The sequence below is a fragment of the Drosophila teissieri genome, chromosome 3L (assembly GCF_016746235.2).
Source record: "Drosophila teissieri strain GT53w chromosome 3L, Prin_Dtei_1.1, whole genome shotgun sequence".
Lineage (NCBI taxonomy): Eukaryota > Metazoa > Arthropoda > Insecta > Diptera > Drosophilidae > Drosophila > Drosophila teissieri.
The window spans coordinates 11,640,608-11,652,026 of record NC_053031.1 but is presented as its reverse complement, the minus strand read 5'-3'; positions in this window follow the sequence as shown (position 1 = coordinate 11,652,026).

The window sequence follows — 11,419 nt, the reverse complement described above, 5'->3', positions numbered from 1 at the left end:
GTTTATGCCCATTAGAATTTATATAATAATAACTTGTATGTTATACTCCGTTTATCGTAAATCGAAAGAACTCATGGGGATCCTACAGTTTCTTTCGCGTAGTCAACAAATTTAAATTCAAATTCTTTAAAGAGAATAAGCATTCAAAATGAGAGTTACAACTTCTTCGTTTTTAGACCACGATCCACTTTAGCTAAGACACAAGCCTTTATTAGCCAGGCCAGCAACCAACGATCGTAGTTCACTAAATGAACAGAATACACACTTTTATGGCGCCACTTTCCACATTCATATGGCAGTCTGTTTTTGTTCCACATTATGTTAATAATAATTAAATTTAAACTTTTATTTAAGCTATATTAAATGTTGGCACTACGGTTTCGTATCTGCATGAAAAGGGCATATTCTCAATTCATACTATATAATAAATTGTATAATATCAATTGCAACAGCCCCCAAAATTACTGAAATTTATGTGGGGTTCCCACAATAATTTATCAAAACGGGGAGTGCTCAAATAATCTCCGAAGATTAAGAGGATTTCGTGCGCAGGCCGACCATCAAAAGTCATCAGGAAAGTGTCACAAATCATTCAAACGCCATGGGGAACGAGAACGAGAATTGGAGTCGCACGGTGAAAGTGGAAGTGATATTAAAGTGGGCAAAGATAAATACGGGGAAAGCGGGAAATTGAAACAGTTGCTAGGAAAAATCACCGAAATTCCAGCGGCTGAGCGCAGTTCCAGCGAAGCGTTCATCTATCGTGTAATACAATCCGTGCGTAACTATAACTACTTAGTACACGGATGCATCTTGTATCTGCGATACGCGAGGTCGACGAACTTCGTTCTGCGCATGCGTCGCCGTGTCGGGCTTCGCGGGAAGTGTGTCCTCCTGTCGCTGTCATCCAATTTCAAAACATGAAAAATTAGTCCATTTCCGTCGCATAGATCCATAGATGCCAGCCCCATGTGCTCACCTCGCCGCATCTTCATCCTCATCGTCATCCTTGGCCCCTCCGCGGGTTGAACGAACTGCAATTGTATCCAGTCCTGCGCGGCAGACTTGTTGCCGTTGCCGTTGCCTTAGAAAATCCCACCCTCTGGCCATTGAACTCCGGCTCAGGATTGCTTATTGGATTGGGGTTGTGGTGGTTGAGGTTGAGGTGCTTCTGGATTCCAGGTACAGTCACCGGGATCTGGGCTAATTGGAGAGGAATGCAGCCACGAAGTAAATAATATGGGATCTGTGACTACTGACTGCATTTTTAAAAAACTCCTACAGGTGTTGCATCATTTAAATGTACAAAAATGTATAAATGTATATAAATAAATGAAAAAAGATAAATAAATAGAAACCATAAATTGAAACTTGCTATTATATCCAAATTAAAAACTGATGAACTCGGAATGAATCCTTCGTGTACCTCAAAAGCTATATTAATGATTGATAGTATGGAATATTTATACTTTATGCTTATATTTATACTTAAGTTACCCGTTACTGCTTTGTAAAGTTTTAAATCCCATCTATTTTTTAATAGAACTTATATGTATATATATGTTATATATATACTTAGTATAGGAAAGCACAACTGGATACCCCTTTTTTGGGGGTTCACTATTCACTCCCCTAACAAACACGCAGTAAAGTCCGACAGCCGGGATCGCAGTGCAATTAAATGGCAACCAAGCAAGCGACACTTTGGTTTCGCTGCCAAACTCCGCTCTACTTCACTCCCCTCCTCACCTTCCTCCCTCCCTCCCTCTTTTCTTGGGGAAAGATGGGGCGCATCCCATTAGAAACCGAGAACTCTTCGCGGGGTGCAGCGAGAACAGACGCAACGTCTGCTTTTTGGTATAAGAGATGTCCAGCATAAATGAAAATGTAGCTAAAGTAAAACAATAAATGAAGTGAACAAATACCAACTTTTGAGATATGAACATATCAAAATTAAATATATATTTTTCTGTAAAATGATTGTGTACCAAATATATAAATTCATTGTCTAATTATGATTATTCATTCCTGTTGCTTGCACCAAAACTCTATGCATACTTTAAGAACTCCTTGATTTTTTGAAATTTGGCTGGAAAATATCTTAATAGGCAACTTAGCTCTGGAAACGGAATCTAACAAAAGTGATGGACCGGCGCTGACTGCACGTTCTGCCCGCGACTATTTTTAGAACCTCTAGTCTTGGGCTCTCCGTCTAGTTAGCATTGGGGCAGATACACGTACATCCGAAGGCAGAAGGCACGGATGTATCTGAGTATCTGAGCATCGTATATATCCTCCTGTTGCCGAGGGCGCTGTTGCGGCTGCGCTGCCTCACTTCTGATATTCCAACTGCAGCCATCGGTTGCAGTTGCCGCCTGCTCGGCAATCCGCTCGTCTCAATTGCATTCCAGCGCGCGTTCGGTACGGATACGGATTCGGATTCGGTTACGGCGGACACAAGATACGGATACAGCAGCGCCAATCGGATTAATTGCCACATTGGATTATCAGTGATGAAGTGAATGTGACTGTAAATGTGAATATTGACAAATCAGTGGCACTAACCTATTGAAGAAACCTAAATCGTGATTGCATAAAGTTCCTAACAAACATATTGATAAACATACACCGTGAGATAGATCTACAAAGTGAAGAGAAAACTCCAACTAGAACTTCTTCATCTAGTAGCAGAGGAATAATAAAATACATTAAAGGTTTGTATTAAAGATGTATATGCAAATAATGTAGCATACTTTTTTGATTATTAAGCTTTCAAAATGATGGAAATTATTATTTTGGTTGTACAAATTTGTTTGATCAGAAATTAATATGGCATTCAACCATTTTGCGGATAATAAGTGCAACCGTATCATAACTCATTTGTACCATAAGAGAACTTTCTATACTACTATTTTACAAATAATTTCATATAAATGCTTGCTGAATAAGTAATTGCTCAAGTTGTTCTGCCAAAGCTCAATATAATCGAGTAATGAGTAATGCACAAGTAATTCGACGTCGCCTAGTAGCTGGTGGAATGCGCAATATCTCGGATCTTGCGTATCTTGCGGATCGGGTCCTAAAAAGGGAGCATCGTTCAGTGACCACATCCCAGAGCATTTAAGTGGAAATGTGAAAATGTGGAAATGTCTGGAGCGGCGAGCCGAAACAAAGGCAGCTGAATTTAAATTGGGAACCAACTGAAAAATGTCGCATGTTCGATGGGGCGCCCATTGGCTTGAAAATGTGTAAAAAAAAGGAAAAAAATAAGATGTAAACAAGACAAAAAGAGTGAAAGAACGAAGCACAAGTTCAAGACTCTCACAGATACTCCGCACGCACACAACCTCAGCCGTGGCATAGCTAAAAGTAGCTAAAAGTAGAAACGCGCGCAGACGAAGCAATAAACTGCACGGAAAGTAGTTTAATGCAGTTTGCTGGGGATCCTAGGGTCCCCCTGCACCCTTGCACCCCTGCACCCCCACTACCTCTACGCCCCCTTTCGTGCCACGCCCCTTGGCGCACGACAAACAACTACAAATACAACAACGGCAACCACGGCGCGCCGCTCCGTTTTCCGCCGCCGCCGATCGTTTGCCCGATCTATTTTCGTACCGCTTAGGGATGTGTAGTTTTTCGTCGCCTAGAGTAATTTGTTTGTTGCATTAGTTTGGTGGAATATCTACACTGCAAAATATTACAACTAAATTGACGACTAAACTTAATATATGTCCGATTTATACAGATACAGATACACAGGAGAATGAAAGGAAATTGATTTGATAAGGTGTTTTTAACTTTAACCTTTTAAAGACTTTTAAAGGCTTCTCCAGCTTATTTAGGCTTCACTTGCTGTAAGATGATTAAAGACTTAGTTCAACCTTATATGGTTTTAACAGAAATGTAATAGATATTATAGACTTAGATAGGGAAATATATAGATACATTTGCGTAGCTTTTTGCTGACTTTTCTTAGCTACATAGCTGCAGAAACTAAGAGCAACTAAGCAAACTGCAAACCCATTTTGGCCCCGACTAAAGCGAATTTGCCCTCAAACCAGCCGATGGCTATGTTTATTTAAAACTTTGCACTGCCAAAGTCAACTTGTGGTGGTGGCAGTGGCACAAGCCAAACGTTAGTTTTCCCCAGCGAATTTCAAATCATGGAATGGGGCAGCAACAATAACTATTGCAACACCTAGTCGAGGGGAAAATCAGGGGGCGCAGCGGTAGCAGGGGAGCGGGGATGGATATGTCAAGAGGCCGATGACATTGCTGCAGAGCTACAGTCAAACTTCCCTAAGCCCACTTTCATTCTTCAGAAAATGTAGTATATTTAAAAACACATATTGATAATGTAATAGTTGGAATTCGTGGAAAGTGCGTTTTTATACGACTGAAATATGAGCTCATGTTACGCAAGCTCCACTGTACGCCGAGTTCCTTGCACCGCAGTAGAAGCAGCTGGAGAAAACACCAGAATCGCTGCAGGGGGCACCCTCACACTTGAACAAGATAGAAAGATACGCACGCGCACCAAATGCGAGCGAGATGCGATGCGCATGTGGCCATAAAAGCGAGGGGAAGTCGTTGTCTATCGCTTGGGGGACACTTCCGTCTCCATGCCTCCAGGTCTGTGTGCTCCGCCGTGCCCTGCATGTCTGCAGTTGCCATATACCCCCGCAGTAGTGCCCCATCTACCCCAAGTGCCCCATGTGCCCCATTTCCCCGGGCCCCCTTCCATGTGGGAACTGCTGGAGCTGGAGATTGATGTTGGGACAATTTCACGTCCCACTGTTGGCCGGGCATTAAGTGGCATTAAAGTTGTCCCGGCTTATCGCTCACAAGCACAAGCTCGCACCTCAAGATGCAGCTACACTGGGAGAAATGCATGCCACAAACTAGAGTGTGTTTCAAAACTGACAGCCTATTAGATACTTACAATAATGAGATCTTACTCTTTGTTAATTTGAGTCTTTCATTTCATTTATATTGAACTCACATCGTATCCAATCAGGTTTGGTGCAAACTTTAAGATATAGCTGCATAGATTAGGATAAAGTATTTCTCCGTGTTTTTATCTGCCACCTAGCTCAACTGCTCTGAACTCATTTCCGCTGGAAATCCCTATACTCGAGTGCGCCTTCATGGCGGAGGATCGTTAAAGTCAAACAGCCCCGAAAATTACATGTTTCAAATTATGTTTAATGTGCGGCATTAGTCGGGTACAGTGGTGTTTGGAGAAGCTACTGTGCTCGTAAATGGGGAGAGCTCCGAAGATAGCATTACCTTTTATACGAGGGTAGTTTGATAAGTCCGTGACTTTTTGTATTTGCCGCGCATCTGCTCTAAATACAACACTGCTCCTGTCAGCAGTTATCGATTAACAGCTGACTGTAAAATTTTGAGAAAGCTGCGTTTTTTGGTTTGCGTTTTATAGGCATTGAAAGCAGACGATCTCGTGAATTTTTTGTTCCATCAGGACAATGCACGGGTGCACACTTGTGTAGTCAGCATGGCAAAATTTCATAAATTGGGCTACGAACTGCTACCCCATCCAGCATATTCTCCAGATTTAGCCCCCTGTGACTATTTTTTGTTTCCAAACATGAAGAAATGGCTCGGCGGTAAGAGATTCGGGTCAAATGAAGAGGTCATCACAGAAACAAACGACTATTTTGAGGGCCTTGAGAAAACCTATTATTTGGAAGGAATAAAAAAATTGGAAAAACGCTGGACTAAATGTATAGAGCTAAAAGGAGATTATGTTGAGAAATAAAACGCTTCTTTGACGAAAAAAATATATTTTATTCAAAAAGTCACGGACTTATCAAACGACCCTCGTAGTTCAAAGCCATACAAAGATACTTTTTAATTTACTGTGCCATACTTCTTTTTACTTCTTTATACTTTTAAATTTTGAATATATTAAAAAATTATTTCATAAAATACCTCAAGCTTAAACTTCTAATTTTAAACACACTTCAATATTTTACAGTATGCCCTCGCTGCAGCAAATTGCGCTGGCGCTGGAAGGCGACCAGGCGGAGCTACAGACACCGCCGCTGCCGATCAACCCGCCGCCCAAGGTGATGGCCAATGGCATCGTGTATGGCTTCCGCACCCGGCACCTGTCCTGCATCGAGGAGAACGACTCGGACTCGCTGCACGGCTCGTCCATTCCACATGCCTACGACATGATGCAGCAGGCGGACGAGACCTTCCAGAAGTTGAATGCCAATGAGGAGCAGGACGAGTCGGGCAGTGAGGATGGCGGAATGGAGAACTTGGACGATACGATCGCAATGATCGATGAATCGCGCCTCTTGGAGGCCGACTATCTGGATGAGCTCGTGGCCGAGGAGCAGTTGCAGGAGCAGGAGCAGGATGAGGATGAGGAGGAATCCTCGGACCTTGTGGACTCTGGCAATGTGGAGGAGGACTTCTGGCAGCCGAGCTTCAATCGGAATGACATTATGATGACCTCTGTCTATGGTGCTCTGAATGGTTCGTTGACCAGCGAGGTGTCTTCGACTGCAACGCCGGGCTATTCCGAATGTGCCACGCCCCGCAAGGAGGCGGAAGCCGTTTATGCCACGCCGGAAAAGCGACGAGCCAGCAATCGGAGTTTCGACTCCACCTGCGCCTCCCTCACCAGTTCCCTGTATGGAGGATCCATGAACTCCTCGCTGGACCTCAAGTACGCATCCCTGGGCGGTGGCGACTCTGTCATTGGTGGCATCAGTGGAACCAGCACTTTGCGGGGCACTTCGGTGCCTCCAATGGACCTATCCATGATGTCCAGCGATGGCGTTAGTGCCCTCGACTGGGGATCCGCCAGTGTGAGCTGTGTCTTGGACTCCGGCGATGGGAATCCCGCCGAGGAGCTCAACGAGGAAATGGCCGCCAAGTGCCTAAGTGCAGCGGAAAGTGGTGAGTACCGGGAAAAGATACATTATTACATTATTACTATTACATTTAATAGCCCGCTTAAAATAAACACCAAATCAAGAACCCATAAATCCGTAGTTATGGATTCATTAACGGCAAACTGTTAGCAAGGATCGTTATTCCCATTGATCACTGTATTGACTTCTCTGGTGATTTCTTTTTTACCCGAATGGCCATCCATCAGTGCAGCAGGGCATTACACTCATTTACAATCCTTCATTACCGGACATGCAAACAGGCGCACCGTTTTAATGACCCATTCGCAGCGGACCCATTTCGCTCTGCTCGCCATTAGAAAGGCAGCCCGCGAGGCGGCGGCTGACCCCCAGCACTTCCACTCTCCCCTTTCCCCATCCACCTTCCCCAAAAGTCTCTGGAGGCCACCAAGTCACCAAAACTGCCCGTAGTCCACGAAGTCCCCTTAATCCCCCATCTCCAAGTGCAACATCATCAGCCATATCCTCGGCCGAAAAACTAACAAACTTCCATTGGCCGTGGGGAAGTTGGCATGCACTGAGAAAAAGCAGCTACAGATTTACAGAATAAGGTTTAATCTTGTGCAGGGAATGAAACTCACCCCTTGCATAGTACGAGTATCTGGTATATAGATTCTGAACATATAAATTCTACAACTATTTTCATGAATTTGTAGTAATTCAGAGTGACTTTCAGTGCACACAATTCGATTGGCAATAGAGTAAACAAAGCCAGTGAAAGCCAAACAAGTGGCCAGACTTTGCCCATTTCACACAGATGTTTAACAAGCCTGGCCGGGTCATAAATCATCCAAATGGATATACTCACCGCGTTTATCCATCTCCCAACTTATTTGGTTAGCATATATGACCGAGTCGGCGATCGAGCAGATCCTCGGGGTGAAAACTCGCTGACATTGACAGTTTCTAATAAGAAAATTGGCCAAGATTTATGCACGCGCCGCTGACTTCCATTTTAATTTAAAACCAATCAATAAACTGGCACACAGGCACAGCAAATAAATAGCAAAAAACGCAGTCAACAAATTGCCAAATGATGCTGCAAAGTGCAATGTCACAGTAATTTGCGTGCCACTCCAATGGCAAAAAGCTGATGAGAATTTATGCTAAGGGTTAAGAGTCAGCCTCTTCAAATGAGGCATAGTGGGTGGTTTCCCAAACTGCTGCCACTAAAACATATTTTACCATTTTGGTCATCGGTCATCTTACGCAAAATGCTTGGATTATTTAAAGAATCACTCAATACTAATTAATATTTCTAATAAATGAGCATTACTGGTTCTTCCTTAGGACCTTATGAATTCAGACAATCCCAGCTGAATTTGCCTAAAAGGTAGCTAAATTTTGTGGATTTCTTAGTTAGAATTACATATTTGTAAGCTATAGGCTACCAATAATTCTCATGGATTTTCCATTTCAACCCATTGTGCTGCAGTTTTGCGACTTTGTCTGTGGTGCGTGTGTGTGTGTGTGCGGAAAAGTGAAAAGTCATGAATCATATACATCATGATCACACCAAAGCGAACCACACCACGCCACACGACCATGGCGAACTAGGATAGTTGATGATGATGATGAAGCTGCAGCAGCCGGGGCATCGGATATGCGACTGGATGGGCCCATAAAGTTACATGGCTTATCGCTGGAAAACTTTTAAAAAACACTTGAGATTGCGCCGAGAACGAACGCGGTGGGCGAACCAAAGCGAAGAGCGCTTGGAAGACGCGTCTACGAACAGGTATACCTCTTCTACAGACTCTTCAAGATCCACAGGGGCAAAGAAAGGGGATTCGAGGATAGTAGATGGCGAATGGGGATGGGGAACGGGGGAGTTGTCGGGGGCTTGTATCTACAAATAGAAGCGGAATGACGGCCGCAAGACAAAGTCAAACAAAAGACCCAAACGGTAGTTGCCATGAATGGACAACAACTCCAAACCGGCTGGGAAGTACAGTGCACAATCCATTACCATGAAAACTAGAGATATTGAGTAACAAATAAGGAAAATCCTTCCCTGACAAGAGAGCTCTAAAGAGTAAAAGATAATATTAATATGCCATTTATATTTCAAGTGCATAAAGTATTACTAAAGTAGAAAACGCCTAAATTTGAGATGCAAAAAGAATATAAAGTTCTGTGAACTTAACTCTTAGTTAAAGGATCTTAAATCTAAAGATAAGCCATTAGCTAAATACAAGACATCTTAAGCGAAATGTAATAAGAACATTAACTAACTGCCATTAACAAAATACAAGACATCTCAAGCGAAATGTAACAAGAACAGTTCTTGTTAGGCAAGCCCACCTGTATCTGCATCTGACGGATTATCGGCACGGACTTCGTCTGCAACTCCATAGCAAACGCAGTTGCAAATGCAACTTTGTTGCCCGTGGGCACAGCATGGACTCCTCGGACGGCCAACTATTTATTGCAATTGATCCTGCGACTCCGACCCAGTCGCAGATACAGATACATTTACAGATACAGATACGAGCCCCATAAAATTCCCGCGCACGCACCGGCGAATTCGAATGCATTTTTTGTGTTTCGATAAAACGCGAGTCGGCAATTCCCACAGTCGATTGTGTGCTGCACTTGAATCTGAATTCGAAATTGCTCTTTCAGTATTTATGAGTTGAACTCTGTAGTTACTTTCTTGGCCTGCGATAATGAAAGGGATAGTTGGCATCAAATTTAGTTCATATAAGCCAAATGATTTCCATTTCTGTAATATTCAAACGAAAGCATACATTTGCCAAAACAATCTTCCCTTCTTGTAATTGACGAATTCCATATCTTTTATTGTTCTTTTCGTGTAGCAATCTAATCTGTTACAATATTTATTACTTTCTTAGCTAGTGAAACGCTTGCAATTAAACGTAATTTCTGTGTTTTTGCCCAGCACTGATTTTCTTGACCAACATATACGAAAACTTGGGCCAGATGTCCCAACCTCTGTTTCTAGCCCCCTTATCGAGGGCCATTAATCAAGATTGTGTCAAAGGTATTAGCTCATTTGGGGGCTCAACGTGAAATAGACTCAGGGTCTGTGGGGATTGGATCCCCGGCACTGGAACATTTGGGCGATTACAAACTATTACCGATGTCAACTGCCAGCGGTAGCATGTTATTACGTGAGCCCCGTGCTGCTTTTCCTCCGCCTGCCAATGAGTAGATTAATTCTAATGCAATTGAAATAGTGTCCGGCTTGGGCAACAGCAGCGTGATTGCTAATGGGCTCGAAAGCTACCAGAATTGCTGATTATCGAGCTGATACTGCTGATGAAGTTTGGAGCATTGCAACAACACTTTCAAATGGGTAATGGGCTCGCGAAGATACGAGCCAATCGGTTGCATAAAGTTGTTGCACCTCAGTTGTGGTAGTAAAGATCCACCTACATGTGCACTAAAAATCTAAAACTGGTCTTATAGACCTTTGACAACTACTTCATTGTTAACATATGATTCCTAAATGTAAGGGTACTTTACACTTGATAGCCGGCCAAAATGTGTGTGAATGATGACTCAATTGGAAAGCCATTTCCACAAATCCCAACACCATTTCGAGGGACAACATCCTCATCCGCACAAGAAGTGTCTCGCTTATCGGGCAGATAACCCCTGCTGAGGTATAAGTGCCTCATGGGTTAATGAGACACCAAAGGCACGTACGCTTGCGTCATTGGGTAGCTGAAACTGAAGAAGGGATACACCATACCCTGGCTCTGGCTATTGTGTTTGCTGTTTCGGACTGACAACGCGATAAGGAGCAGTTCCTACGGCCAGCACCTCAATCAGTCAAAACCCATGAAGAGCAAACAGAACATCCACAAGTGTTACAAGTGTTATTTAAAGTAAAGACTAAATGATACCTAGCACCTAAATTTATTCTGTACAAAGTAAAGTACACACCCTATAACAAATATAACTTACTCGTATTTGCGACAAAGCCATTTGCGATTTTAAGGTGTCTAAATTGGTGGGTCAAAAGCATAATAAAAATCTGTGCCTGCATAACAAATTTTATAATAGTAGCATTTAAGATCTCCGAGATCAATGGGATCATATAAAAGTTACCCTCTATAGGATGCAAATCTGCATGTCTTTTCCAGACTTCCAACCTGCAATATACCCTTTTCTCCACAACTAAGGGGTACGAAAAGCAAATACAAATCCAACGACAACGACAACGAAGCGTGAATGAATTTTCTCGGCGCAAATTGAAAAAAGAGTGATAGTGATAGTGGAACTGATAAGCGGCGAGCGCCGCTGAGATCGCCTATCGGTGGGAGTGGGAAAGAGATAGAGAGAGAGACGGCGCTGCTGGAAACGGAAAACCGGTATGTGTGTAGACTTTTCGGAGAGTTGCGCTCTCAGCTGGCTCAAATGTGGAGACTTCGGCGCTCTGGTTCTCCGGCACTTTTCTGGCTTTTTGCGCTCAGTCTCAGTCTCAGTTTCGAAACGAACTTCAA